Source organism: Phocoena sinus, chromosome 18, assembly GCF_008692025.1.
Source record: "Phocoena sinus isolate mPhoSin1 chromosome 18, mPhoSin1.pri, whole genome shotgun sequence".
In the NCBI taxonomy this organism is placed as follows: domain Eukaryota; kingdom Metazoa; phylum Chordata; class Mammalia; order Artiodactyla; family Phocoenidae; genus Phocoena; species Phocoena sinus.
Genome location: NC_045780.1, coordinates 53,216,489 through 53,229,189, shown reverse-complemented (window position 1 = coordinate 53,229,189; position 12,701 = coordinate 53,216,489). Strand labels below are relative to the sequence as shown.

Below are 12,701 nucleotides of genomic sequence, written 5' to 3'. Positions count from 1 at the left end.
TAGGCTGGGATTTATTAGAAGACTCTTATTAACAGAAAGCTTGGATGAGCTTTTCTGCTCCTCGCCCTTCTACTTATTCCTTCCTGAATTAATAACATATGACAGTTGCAATTCTAGTGGCCATCTTGTGCCCTTGAGGATGGAAACCATGTATTAAGAAAGGATTCCCGTTGTCGTTGTAGAACTTCGTACCAGTGTGGATAGCCCACTTTTGTGTTTCTTACATGTAAAATAATAAACTCTTAGGTATTTAAGCCACTGTAGTCAGGTTTTTATTGCCAGTAGCTGATAAAATTCCTACTTGATATAATACAACTCTGCAATTGAACATCAATGGTACTTCAGGAGACGCCTGAATTTATTTTCTGTGAAATGAAGAGAAACGAGACAAGAGTATTTTTGCTTAAAGTTACAGGTAATTCTCTTTACTTTTGCATCGTTTATGAATGTTAGGTGACAAGCAATTAATAATACTGGCTGCTACTTCTTCAACCTCTTTTCTGATCCTTTCTATACAACGAAGAAAATTTTAGATGGGTCAAATGTGGTAGCTCAGAGTCACAAAGCTCGCCAATATGAGCTTGTAGATGTTCTCATTTTTTTGGCCTTCTCCATTCTTATGATTATTGTCCCATTTCAGGAAATCATCAGTCTGTTACTTGGGGCTTCCTGCATCCAATCTTTTGTTTGCTAAGCCCAATTCTCTGCACTAGCATCAACGTTATCATTCAAATATACATCATGATTTTAAAAACTGCTTAAAAAAACAACAACCTAAATGAGCTGGAGAGTGACAAAAGTCAGGTAGAAGCTGGAGAGAAGTCAGAACTTGAAGGAGGTGGTAACAGGTTATTTTATCAGGTGATTTTTAACAGGCAGTCTCCAGTAAAGGAGCTAAAACTTGGATGGAAACCCACAGTCATACTGGCTTAAAGAAACAAGAAAGCACCAAGTTTAGGGTGATCACTGCAGCTGGAAAGAAAGAGAAAAAATCTCTTAAAAGAGAGATCCAGAAAGGGAGAGTTCCAAATTCTCTGCTCAGATCTTAGTTGAAACCTGAACTCTACTTGCACATGACAGATTAAAGGGGCCCAGATAAGGCCAAAAGATTTGAACAGAAATTTAGCTGCTGCCCTCTATGGGGAAAACAGATTTTGGAGTGTGAGTCCAGCTATGTTAACTACATATTAAAAAACAAACAAACAAGCAAACACCACTATTAGAAAACTAGGAATAGAGAGAAAATTCTTCAACTTGATAAAGAACCTACAGCTAATATGGTGAGAAACTTAAAGCTTTCCTGATAACATCAGATACCAGGCAAGGATATCCCTCCTCACCACTGCTTTTCAACATCATACTGGAAATCCTAGCTAATGTAGTAAGACAAGAAAAGGAAATAAAAGTTATACAGATTGGAAAGGAAGAAATAAAACTGTTGTTGCTTGCAGGTGACATGATTGTCCATGTAGAAAACCCAAACAAATCAACAACAACAACAAAACCTGCAATTAATAAGTTATTATATCAAGGTTGCAGGATACAACGTTAATATACAAAAGTCAGTTGCCTATATACTGGCAATGAACAAGTGGAATTTGAAATTAAAAACACATTATCATTTACATTAGCATCCCCCTTAATGAAATACTTATGTATAAATCTAACGAAATATGTACAAGAGCTATATAAGGAAAACTCCAAACTCTGAGGAAAGACATAAAGAAGAAGAACATGAATAGAGAGGTATTCAATATTCATGAGTAGGAAGACTCAACATGATCAAAATGCCATTTCTTCCCACTTTGATCTATAGATTCAGTGCAATCCCAATCAAAATCCCAGCAAGTTATTTTGTGATTCTAACGTTTATATAGACTAGGCCCCAAAATAACCAGTTCAACACTGAAAAAAAATGAACAAAGTTGGAGAACTGACACTACCTGATATGCTTTGAGACTTACTATAAAATTACAGTAATTAAGACAGTGTGGTATTGGGACTTCCCTGGCGTTCCAGTGGTTAGGGCTCTGTGCTTCCACTGCAGAGGGGGCTTGGGTTCGATCCCTGGTCAGGGAACTAAGATCCCACATGCCTCGTGGCCAAAAAAATAAATAAATAAAAGATAAACGAGTAGGGACTTCCCTGGTGGTCCAGTGGTTAAGACTCTGGGGGTTCAATCCTTGGTCGGGGAACTAAGATCTTGCATGCCACCAGTGCGACAAAAAAAAAGACAGTGTGGTATTGGTAAAAGACTAGACAAATAGATCAGTGGAACAGAACAGAGAGCCCATAAATAGACCCACATAAATATAGTCAACTGATCTTTTTTTTTAATTGACGAAATTGACATACATTATATTAGTTTCAGGTGATTCAATCTTTGTATTGTGAAATTATCACCACAATTAGTCTAGCTGACATCCACCACCATACATAGTTAAAAAAGTTTTTTTCTTGTGATGAGAACTTTTACCATGCACTTTCTTAGCAACTCCCAAACATGTAATACAGTATTACATCTATACATTACATCCGCATGACTTACTTACTTTATAACTGGAAGTTTGTATCTTTCCGCATGCCAAATAAATACCATAAGTCCAAAGACAACTAAGTGGTGACACACATCACAAAGGGTTAATTTCCCTAATAAAGAGAGACAGCCTACAAAATTAATAAGAAAAGGACTGACAACTCAAAAGAAAATGAGCAAAGGATTATGAACAGTAAGCTCATGGAAAGGAAATACAAATAACTCCAACAGTGATAGCTCACTCATAATAAGAGAAATATATAATACATCTGCAACTAGATACATTTTTCATCTATTATATTGGCAAAATTCAAAAGTTTGGTATCACTCAGTTGGCAATACTATAACAAAATGGCTCCATTGCTCCTGAGGGAATATAAATTGGTATAACCTTCATGATGTCAATACCCATCAACATTACACACTCATATGTCCTTTTACCTAGCAATCCCACTTTTGGGACTTTATCCTTCAGACATAATTTTCACATGTATAACATGGCACATGAATACAAGATTATTATTGAAGAATTATTTGCAATAGAAAAAGACTGAAAACAACTCAAAAGTTTATCAACTGGGGACTGGTAAATAGTGATATATTCCTAAAATGCACTTGCTATCTACTATACAAATGTCGAAGAAAACAAGGAGTAATCTACAATAGATTTATGGAAAGATTTCCAAGATATATTAGTAATAAAAGCAAGATACAGAATAGGGTATATGATATGATGCTTTTTGCATAAGAAAAAAAATAGATTAAAATGAGACACATATGTATCTGTATATTCATAAAGAAATTCTGGAAGGATACATAAGAAATTAATAATGAATGTTTACCCATGAATGTGGAGGGGCTGAGCATTGAGCTGAGGGAAACATGTTTATGTTTTATTACATATGAAAGAATTACATTTAAAATTTGTCATATTTCAAAGAATAAAACCCAAAAGGTTGGGGAGGTAGCCAAAAGGGGATAGTGCTAATACCAACCTGGCTCCTTTGCTGGGAACTCTTGTTATTTTGTTCTGGATTTATCTAGCGCCATATTTAGAAAAGATTAAATAAAAACTGTGAAATTAAAAAAAAAATACAATTGATAAGCCTCTATCCATATTGGTCAAGAAAAATAGAGAAAAAAAATAAAATGTGTCATATTTTACATATCATGTTCTATATTTGCAACTGGAAGGTTTTCATTTTAGTTCAGTCTACCTTACCAGAACCATAAATCTTGGTAAGAAAAAAAATTTTTTTAAGTAAAGGCTATTGGAAAAATAAATAGACAGAATTAATTTTAATTGCCTGCCATTTCTAAGTAAAATAAATGATAATGATATCTCTTTTTGTTTGGGAATATATTTATTATTTTAACAAGAAATAGAATATTCTTTTTAGTAATACATTTATATTATGTAAATAATAACTATTATTATTATTTAATAACTATAATTTTTAATTTTAATTTTTCAGAATCCAGCAGCTTTTAAAAGAGAAAATAAGTTTCTTTAGTTAAAAAGCAAAAAATGTTTGAGCTCCCTCTGCTGGATCTGTAGTAGTATATCAGAGTAAATTTTGGTTTTATTTAGAAACAAACTTGCACATGATTAATGCCATTAATTCATTTGCCAATATTTAAGAGAGTAATTCTAAACTGTGTTTTCCAAAATTTTATAAATGTTAAGTTCTGCTAATATGTCACTAATATTGCCAAGCAAGATGAGCATTTCAATACAAATCTTAAAACGTTATTCAGTATGTGCCTTTAATACATCCTTAAATATGGTACCACATAATTGGGTTGTACAGGAATGAATTCTACATACACCACAATACGTAAAGGAGAACTTTAGTTTTTAAATTTATTATGGCTTTCAAGCTACAGTAATCATAAAACCTACCTGTTGGGTTAGCTTATTAACATTTAATTGATTTAAAATATCATACGCATATTTTGAAGTTAGAAGGAATATAAAATATTTGCATAAACAATGATTAACATGACAATTTAGAGTAACTGTAAATATTGTTTTGTTCTTTGTCATGATAGCATAATCTATGATTACGATGTGCCATACAAAACTACTAGCTACTTCTCTTCTCTTTTTATTTCTATATTCCAGACCATTGATTAGCATCTCAGTGGTGACCAACTTATCCTTCTATTTATCTACTAAATTATTTATTTTCTGCTTTACTTAAATTTCTTTAACGATGCCTTAAAAAAGCAATTCAGGTTTTCATCTTTCTGTTTTATCAGTTGTATTTTCCAGTTGTTTGTTCTACAGACATTCCTCTTTCAAACTACTCATGCTTCTTACGTAAGATGTTGTTTTTGTTGGTTAGTTCATGGGTTCAATTCTGATTGTTGAAATATTGGGAATTCCCCATGTGGTGGAAGATAAAGGTGTTTCTAGTCAATGGTGTGCTGATGTCAGTTGTTAGCAGCTTATGAAACGTGACTGTTAATTTTTCAAGAATTTTGCAAGCTAGTTGTTAAAAACAGCTTCTATTAAAAATGAAATTATCTAAACTTAAAATAACATTAATTCTATTAAAAAGGCAAAAAAGTACTCAAAACTGATTTCCTAATTATTCTACTTTATTTTATTATTATTTATGCCACTCAGGTTATTTACATCTATTGTATATGTATAGTGAAAATACTGTATAATGGTGTGTTACTGCAAATTTCTTTCCAACTCTGCATTCAGTGACATCATGTCAGTAACTTGAATTTGGCTATGGTGGGAGCATTTGGAAATGGCAAGTGCTACAGAGCTGGGCTTGATTTATTGTTTTGTTGATTGTCTAGATGTAAGAAAGTGATGCAGAAAATGTTACACATATAAGCACTTGGCAAAAATCAACTAAAACATTTTGTGAGAACCAATTTGTTGTATTGGAATTTATAATAGAGTATTGTATATTTCATTATTTGTAAATTGTGTGCTACACATCTTTTATATCAGTACAACTTATATACATACATATGTATCTATACATTTTGTTTTCTAGAAAGGCAGTTGATAAACATTAACCAACATATCATTAAAGTCTCTATCCCAAAAGGTAGTATAGGTAGGCAAACAGCCAATTCTCTGCTGAGGCTGCTGAAGGGATCACTGATGTGGTATTCACCCAGCCTCAAGGGCAGTGCCATAGCTTTAAAATATGTCCACAAAGTCTTTCATACATCTCATTTCTAAAGGTGAGTACTAATTCCTTCCCCCTTGAATGTGGGCTGTATTTGACTCTAATGAGTAAAATGTGGGAGAAATTGAAAGTATTAGACTTCCAAAGTTAATTCATAAAAGATATTGTGGTTTCCTACTTGCTCTCTCTTGGATTGCTTGCTTTGGGGGATGCCAGCTGCAATGTCATGAGGCACAAACATCCTCATGAAGAGGCCCACATGGTGTGGAACGAAGGACTCCTGCCAATAGCTATTTTGGAAGAAGATTCTCTAGCCCCAGACAAATCTTCAAAGACTGTGGCCCCAGCAGACATCTTTACTGCAACTTCACGAGAGACCCTGATCCAGAACCTCTCAGCTAAGCAGCTCTCATAGATCATTATTGTTTCTTCAATTCCCAGTAAGTCTTTCACAATGATAATTTCCACTGGTTTTGTTTGGCCTATACGGGTGCTTGTGTGTTTTACTTGTGATTTGAATTTGCCTTTTGGACATAAAATTCCCAAATTAAATTAATATCCATCTTCTGGAAAATTACATGCAAATAAGGTAATTATTGGAGAAAAAGAATCAGAATTTGATTCCTGTTAAAGTGTTATCTGTGATTACATGCCCTGTCCTCCAATTTACGCTGGTAGTAAATCCCTCTTCCTTGGTGAAGAGACAGACATAGACTCAAGCTCAATCGATTAGCTTCTCTATCCTGATCATTTGTATCTTGAACAGAGAAGCCCAGGGTAGGTGGTTGCTATTGTGTCATTGGAATGCAGGAGCACCCTATAGAAAAAGTCCATGAAGGAACAAATATTGGCTGTTCTGATTCTTAGAGGTGTGCTGGTTCCTGTTGCCTAGGCTTGCTGTTCAGCACTCTTTGATGCCATAAGTTACCTTAATTTCATTCAAAACATGAATCTCCTTTTTTTTTTTTTTCAGTAAGCAGGCCTCTCACTGCTGTGGCCTCTCCCGTTGCGGAGCACAGGCTCTGGGCGCGCAGGCTCAGCGGCCATGGCTCACGGGCCCAGCCGCTCCGTGGCATGTGGGATCTTCCCGGACCGGGGCACGAACCCGTGTCCCCTGCATCGGCAGGCAGACTCTCAACCACTGTGCCACCAGGGAAGCCCTGAATCCCCTTTTATAAAAGTAAATCAGCTACGAATATTGGCTGAATGAATGATAGAAGGAAAGTTAGAGCTGTGTCATAAGAAAAATACATGTTGATAGAGACCACAAGCCTGAGCATGTGTTTGTTGGGCTCTGTGTCAGTTAGTGTTCACTACATAACTAACCACCTCAAATTAATGGCTTAAAAGCATTTATTATTTCTTATCATTCTGTGAGTTGCTGGGACATTATAGTTTGGGCTGGCTGGGCAGAAGCTGAGTGGTTTAGGATGGTCTTTCTCACACGTCTGGCGGTTCACAGGCTGGATCTAGTTGGGACTTCTTCACATGGTGGTCTGGGGTTCTCAGGGTTCAAAAGGATGTGCAAGTACTTTTCAAGTTATTGACTTGTATCACATTTATCTCAGCATATTTGCTTTAATCTCATTTAGTCAAAGCAAATCACATGGCCAAGTCCAAAACTGCTGTGGGAGGAAACTGTGAAAGTGGATATGGAAAGTGTGAACAAATTGCAGGGCCATTACTGTAGTAATTTACCATGGGCTTGAAAATATGAGTAGAGATAGCCTTTAAACTCCTTTGACTTTCTAGCTCCTTAAAATAGAAGACAAACGCAAAAAACCTTTGTTAATTCTTTTTTAAACCAGTTCATTTTATTTTTTCCCTTTTCTCTGGGAGAATGACAAATATCAAAGAAAGGCCATTAAAAAAAAAAAACAATCTCTCTTGTGACTAATGTTTCACTTTCTGGTACCCTGAAAGATAGATCAAGTGTCAATTACCATCATGAGCACAATACCATCACAATTACTATACAGAACCGCCCCCCACCGCCAATGACAAATGACAATTAAAAAAAATGTATTATCTTATTATTCCCATTTTAGAAATGAAATAATTAATGTGCAGAAAGTTTAAATGACTTGTCCAAGATAAATCAAGGCATCAGGATTCAGACCCTGCTGGCCTAACTACAGCTTAGGCTCTCATTGGCCACATGCCTACTACCATTGCCCCTGGTAGGGACAACCACAGGGCCAAAGGAACAAGTCAATCTTAGGTTAAGTTAACCAGTTAATGCAATTAATCCACAAGCATACTCTACAGAAAAAAATAACAATAAATAATTTCCTTCATTTCCAGAATGTACAGTTAGGGCTCACTAGCTGCTGCCATTACCTTTTCCCCGACGCTGTGAAGAAGTAGAATGCCATACCCCAAATTAACAAAGATCATCACTTGTCCAGAGACAACGAAGATTTCTCTGTGCCCACAGCTCCTAATGAGGCTACCTGTCATTAGTCAAATAAGAAAATCACTAGGTTGGTAACAGAAAGGTCAACACTAACACATCTGCTAATTGTCTAATGAGCCCATGTCCCAGAAAATCTGAGGGAAGCTCCATTGCCCAAGGGGTATCAGAATTTTATGCCTTAGTTTTTTGGACTATTTCCTGCTGTCCAAGGAGTAACACTGGATTACTATTTTACTGGACACTATTTAATCGATACCAGTAAATCCCAATGATGTATGCAAAGAGGGGTGGGTCTGATACAGAATGCGCATGGATTAAGGTCCAACAAGTCCCCTCCTCTTGGTCCCACCACTGCTCTTGCCTCTCCTGACTACTAGCTCTCCATGGCATTTGACTGCCTGCTGTGTTTGGAATATTCTGCACTTTCACAAGCTAAAAGAATGCACACTTCTTGGGGCTGTATGGCAGAACAGGCTCTGGAATCGGACAAACCAGGTTGAAATCTTGGCTCTACCAGCTCCTACTATGTGACCTGCCCAAACTCCTGAGTCCTCTGAGCCTCAGTTCTCTCATCTATACAGTTGGGTCATGAACGATACCTACCTTATGGGATTGACGTAAAGAGTAAATGCATGTCAGCTCCCAGAACTCCATAAATAAAAGCTACTATTCAAGAATCTGGATTGACTGAAAGCGGTGACATAAGAATATCTCTAAGTAGCACTTTTCCCCTAAAGGTCTCTTTGCTTAACCCACTTCTGGACCTTCTCTTTTGTAACTGCCTCCAGCATGAGTACCTTTGGTAATGACATATCTCTTTCCTTTGGGGATGCATTATGACCAGAACTGTTTTTCAGAGCCAACAGTGGTACTGAGAAGAGGAGCATCCTTTTAGTCAAATGTGAGGGGTGACTGTGAAGTCCAAATCTGGTCCCAATACACAAGTCTATCAGCTGTTACCACTCCCCATCCTATGCATTCAGAGTTCCTCAAACCTCACCATTCCCCAAGTGAGCAGAGACTTTCCTGCTCCCAGGGCTTCTCACGGGGCTCCTCCTCCGAATAGGATGGCACAGCCTTGTTTCTCTGACCCATTCAGAAATATCCTACTTATCCACCACACCAGCCCACTCAACCCTTCTGTAAAGCTTATTCTCTGCCAGGGAGGCACAATGGCACAGCAGTTAAGAACAAATGTAAGAGCCCAATAACAGTGCTCAGGAGAAGCATCAGAAAAGGTGGTGATGTGCATGGACTACGAAGCCAGGCTGCCTGGGTCTGAATCCTGCCTCTACAATGTGGTCATGAGCTCTGTGATCTTAGATGAGTTACTTTATGTCCCCATGTCTCAGTTTCCTCAATAGTTATATAAGATAAAGAATGGTGGTTACTTCAAAAGTCTATTTTGGAGATGAGATAAAGCACCTAGAATAGTACCCACCAAATGTTTGTCTAATAAAGTCCTCAATCTATTACTTCTTAGCTGGGTGACCTTCAATGGTTTATTTAACCTTTCTGTATCTCAATTTCTTGACTTTAAAATGAGGATAAGAAAAATAGCACCAATTTCATAGGATTGTTGAGGATTAAATAAGATAATATATGTAACTCGCCTACTACATAATTGTATATAGAGCTTTGCATATGGCAGGATTTAAACAAAATGGTAGTTTTTAAAAAAAGTTAGTTATTTTTCCTGAACTCTGTAACGCCTTACTCATATATCTATTACAGCACATATCAGATTATATTGTAATAACCTAGACTGGGAACTCCTTGAGGACAGGAAGTTTGTCATTAATCTTCTGGTAAAGGGAAAACCAGTTCAGCTGGCAACTAGGATGTGAGGGGGGAACTGAAAATTGAAACAGAAACCACAACTTGCAAAACTATATAATGAGTCACAAAATAGGAAAACTGTACAAAACCATGATATGCAAGACAAACTAAGTTCAGACCCTTAACGACATCTCATGGTGTTCTAAATAAGACAACAAACTAACCTAACAATAACTCCACACAAAGGCATGTCTTCTAAAGATAAGACCGCTGATTATTCCAACAACTTCCTAGTTTACTAATTCTGACCTATCTCTGCCAAGGCCATCCAATGACTAACTACAGTCCTGCAAACTCTGTAGATAATCTTCCTTAACTTCTACCTGTTAAAATGTTGAACTCTCCATTATGTGTGCACCTCCTTGCTGCAGCAAGCTAATAAACCTTTGTTTGAAAAAAAAATACTACCTATTGTACGCTGGACATTGGGAATAAAACCGTGAATGGAAAAAGCTTTTGCCTTCAAGGAACCTAATCTTTTAATGTGGTAACAGACAAATATTAACAATACAGTGTGATATAATTATAAGCAAGGTAAGCACTGTGAACACTTGGCCTAGTCAGGGAAGTCTTTCTGGAGGAAGTGATTTTTAGGATAAATCCTGAAGGGTGATTAGGAGTTAGGTAAAGAATAGGGTTGGGCATGGTAAACATTCTAAACAGCAAGGGCTCCTAGTTCGAAGAAGAGAATAAAGGACAGCATGCTTGGAATAGAATAAAGGACAGCTAGGAATAGATTAAGGACTTTATAGGCCCCATGCATCAAGAATACTGCTAAGTTCTTCCATTTGAAATTCAAAATAAAAATTAATGCTAATTATAAAACACATGCAGGGAAAAAGGCACACAAGACCCAGGGCGCCACCTCCAGGCACTTGGAGGAAGGAGGGTCAGTGCAGAGCTGGAAGAGCACGCAGCCAGGCGGGGGGTCGCAGCTCCTACAAAGGTGCAAAGAATGTCAGTAAGAGGATACTCTGTGGCTGAGACCGCTGGTAAGAGGCTTCTGGCACTTATAATATCAGAGCCTTGTGGCTGACAGGGTCTTGGTGCTCCCGTCAGGTGTCAGGCCTGTGCCTCTGAGGTGGGAGTGCTGAGTTCAGGATATTGGTCCACCAGAGACCTCCTGGCTCTGCATAATATCAAACAGCGAAAGCTCTCCCAGAGATCTCCATCTCAACGCTAAGACCCAGCTCCACTCGACGACCAGCAAGCTACAGTGCTGGACGCCCTATGCCAAACAACTAGCAAGACAGGAACTCAACCCCACCCATTAGCAGAGAGGCTGCCTAAAATCATTCTAAGTTCACAGACACCTCAAAACACACCAGACGCAGCCCTGCCTACCAGAAAGAAAAGATCCAGCCTCATCCACCAGAACACAGGCACCAGTTCCCTCCACCAGGAAGGCTACCCAACCCACTGAACCAACCTTAGCCCCTGGGGGCAGACACCAAAAACAATGGGAACTATGAACCTGCAGCTGGCAAAAAGGAGACCCCAAACTGAGTAAGTTAAGCAAAATGGGAAGACAGAGAAATATGCAACAGATGAAGGAGCAAGGTAAAAACCCAGCAGACCAAACAGATGAAGAGGAAATAGGCAGTCTACCTGAAAAACATTTCAGGGTAATGATAGTAAAGATGACCCCAAATCTTGGAAATAGAATGGAGAAAACACAAGAAATGTTTAACAAGGACCTAGAAGAATTAAAGAGCAAACAAATAATGATGAACAACACAATAAATGAAATTAAAAATTCTCTAGAAGGAATCAAAAGCAGAATAACTGAGGCAGAAGAACGGATAAGTGACCTGGAAGATAAAATAGTGGAAATAACTACCACAGAGCAGAATAAAGAAAAAAGAATGAAAAGAACTGAGGACAGTCTCAGAGACCTCTGGGACAACATTAAACACATCAACATTTAAATTATAGGGGTCCCAGAAGAAGAAGAGAAAAAAAAGGGACTGAGAAAATATTTGAAGAGATTATAGTTGAAAACTTCCCTAATATGGGAAAGGATATAGTCAATCAAGTCCAGGAAGTGCAGACAGTCCCAGACAGGATAAATCCAAGGAGAAACACGCCAAGACACATATTAATCAAACTATCAAAAATTAAATACAAAGAAAAAATATTAAAAGCAGCAAGGGAAAAACAACAAATAACATACAAAGGAATCCCCATAAGGTTAACACTGATCTTTCAGCAGAAACTCTGCAAGCCAGAAGAAAGTGGCAGGACATATTTAAAGTGATGAAAGGGAAAAACCTACAAACAAGATTACTCTACCCAGCAAGGATCTCATTCAGATTCGATGGAGAAATTAAAATATTTACAGACAAGCAAAAGCTAAGAGAATTCAGCACCAATAAAACAGCTTTACAACAACTGCTAAAGGAACTTCTCTAGGCAGGAAACACAAGAGAAGGAAAAGACCTACAATAACAAACCCAAAACAATTAAGAAAGTGGTAATAGGAACATACATATTGATAACTACTTTAACTGTAAAAGGATTAAATGCTCCAGCCAAAAAGACACAGACTGGCTGAATGTATACAAAAACAAGACCCTTGTGTATGCTGTCTACAAGAGACCCACTTCAGACCTAGGGACACATACAGACTGAAGGTGAGGGGATGGAAAAAGATATTCCATGCAAATGGAAATCAAAAGAAAGCCGGAGTACCAATTCTCATATCAGACAAAATGGACTTTAAAATAAAGACTAAAAGAAGAGACAAAGAAGG

General features: G+C 37.5%; 1 long non-coding RNA gene across 1 annotated transcript; it reads right to left on the bottom strand.

The window, feature by feature from the left end:
• Positions 1 to 7,496: 7,496 nt before the first annotated feature.
• LOC116742908 lies at positions 7,497 to 11,055 on the bottom strand. The gene is made up of 2 exons (XR_004346625.1): positions 8,035 to 11,055; positions 7,497 to 7,610 (listed from the first exon to the last, which is right to left on the bottom strand). It is a non-coding gene; the product is annotated as an uncharacterized LOC116742908 (long non-coding RNA).
• Positions 11,056 to 12,701: the final 1,646 nt, after the last annotated feature.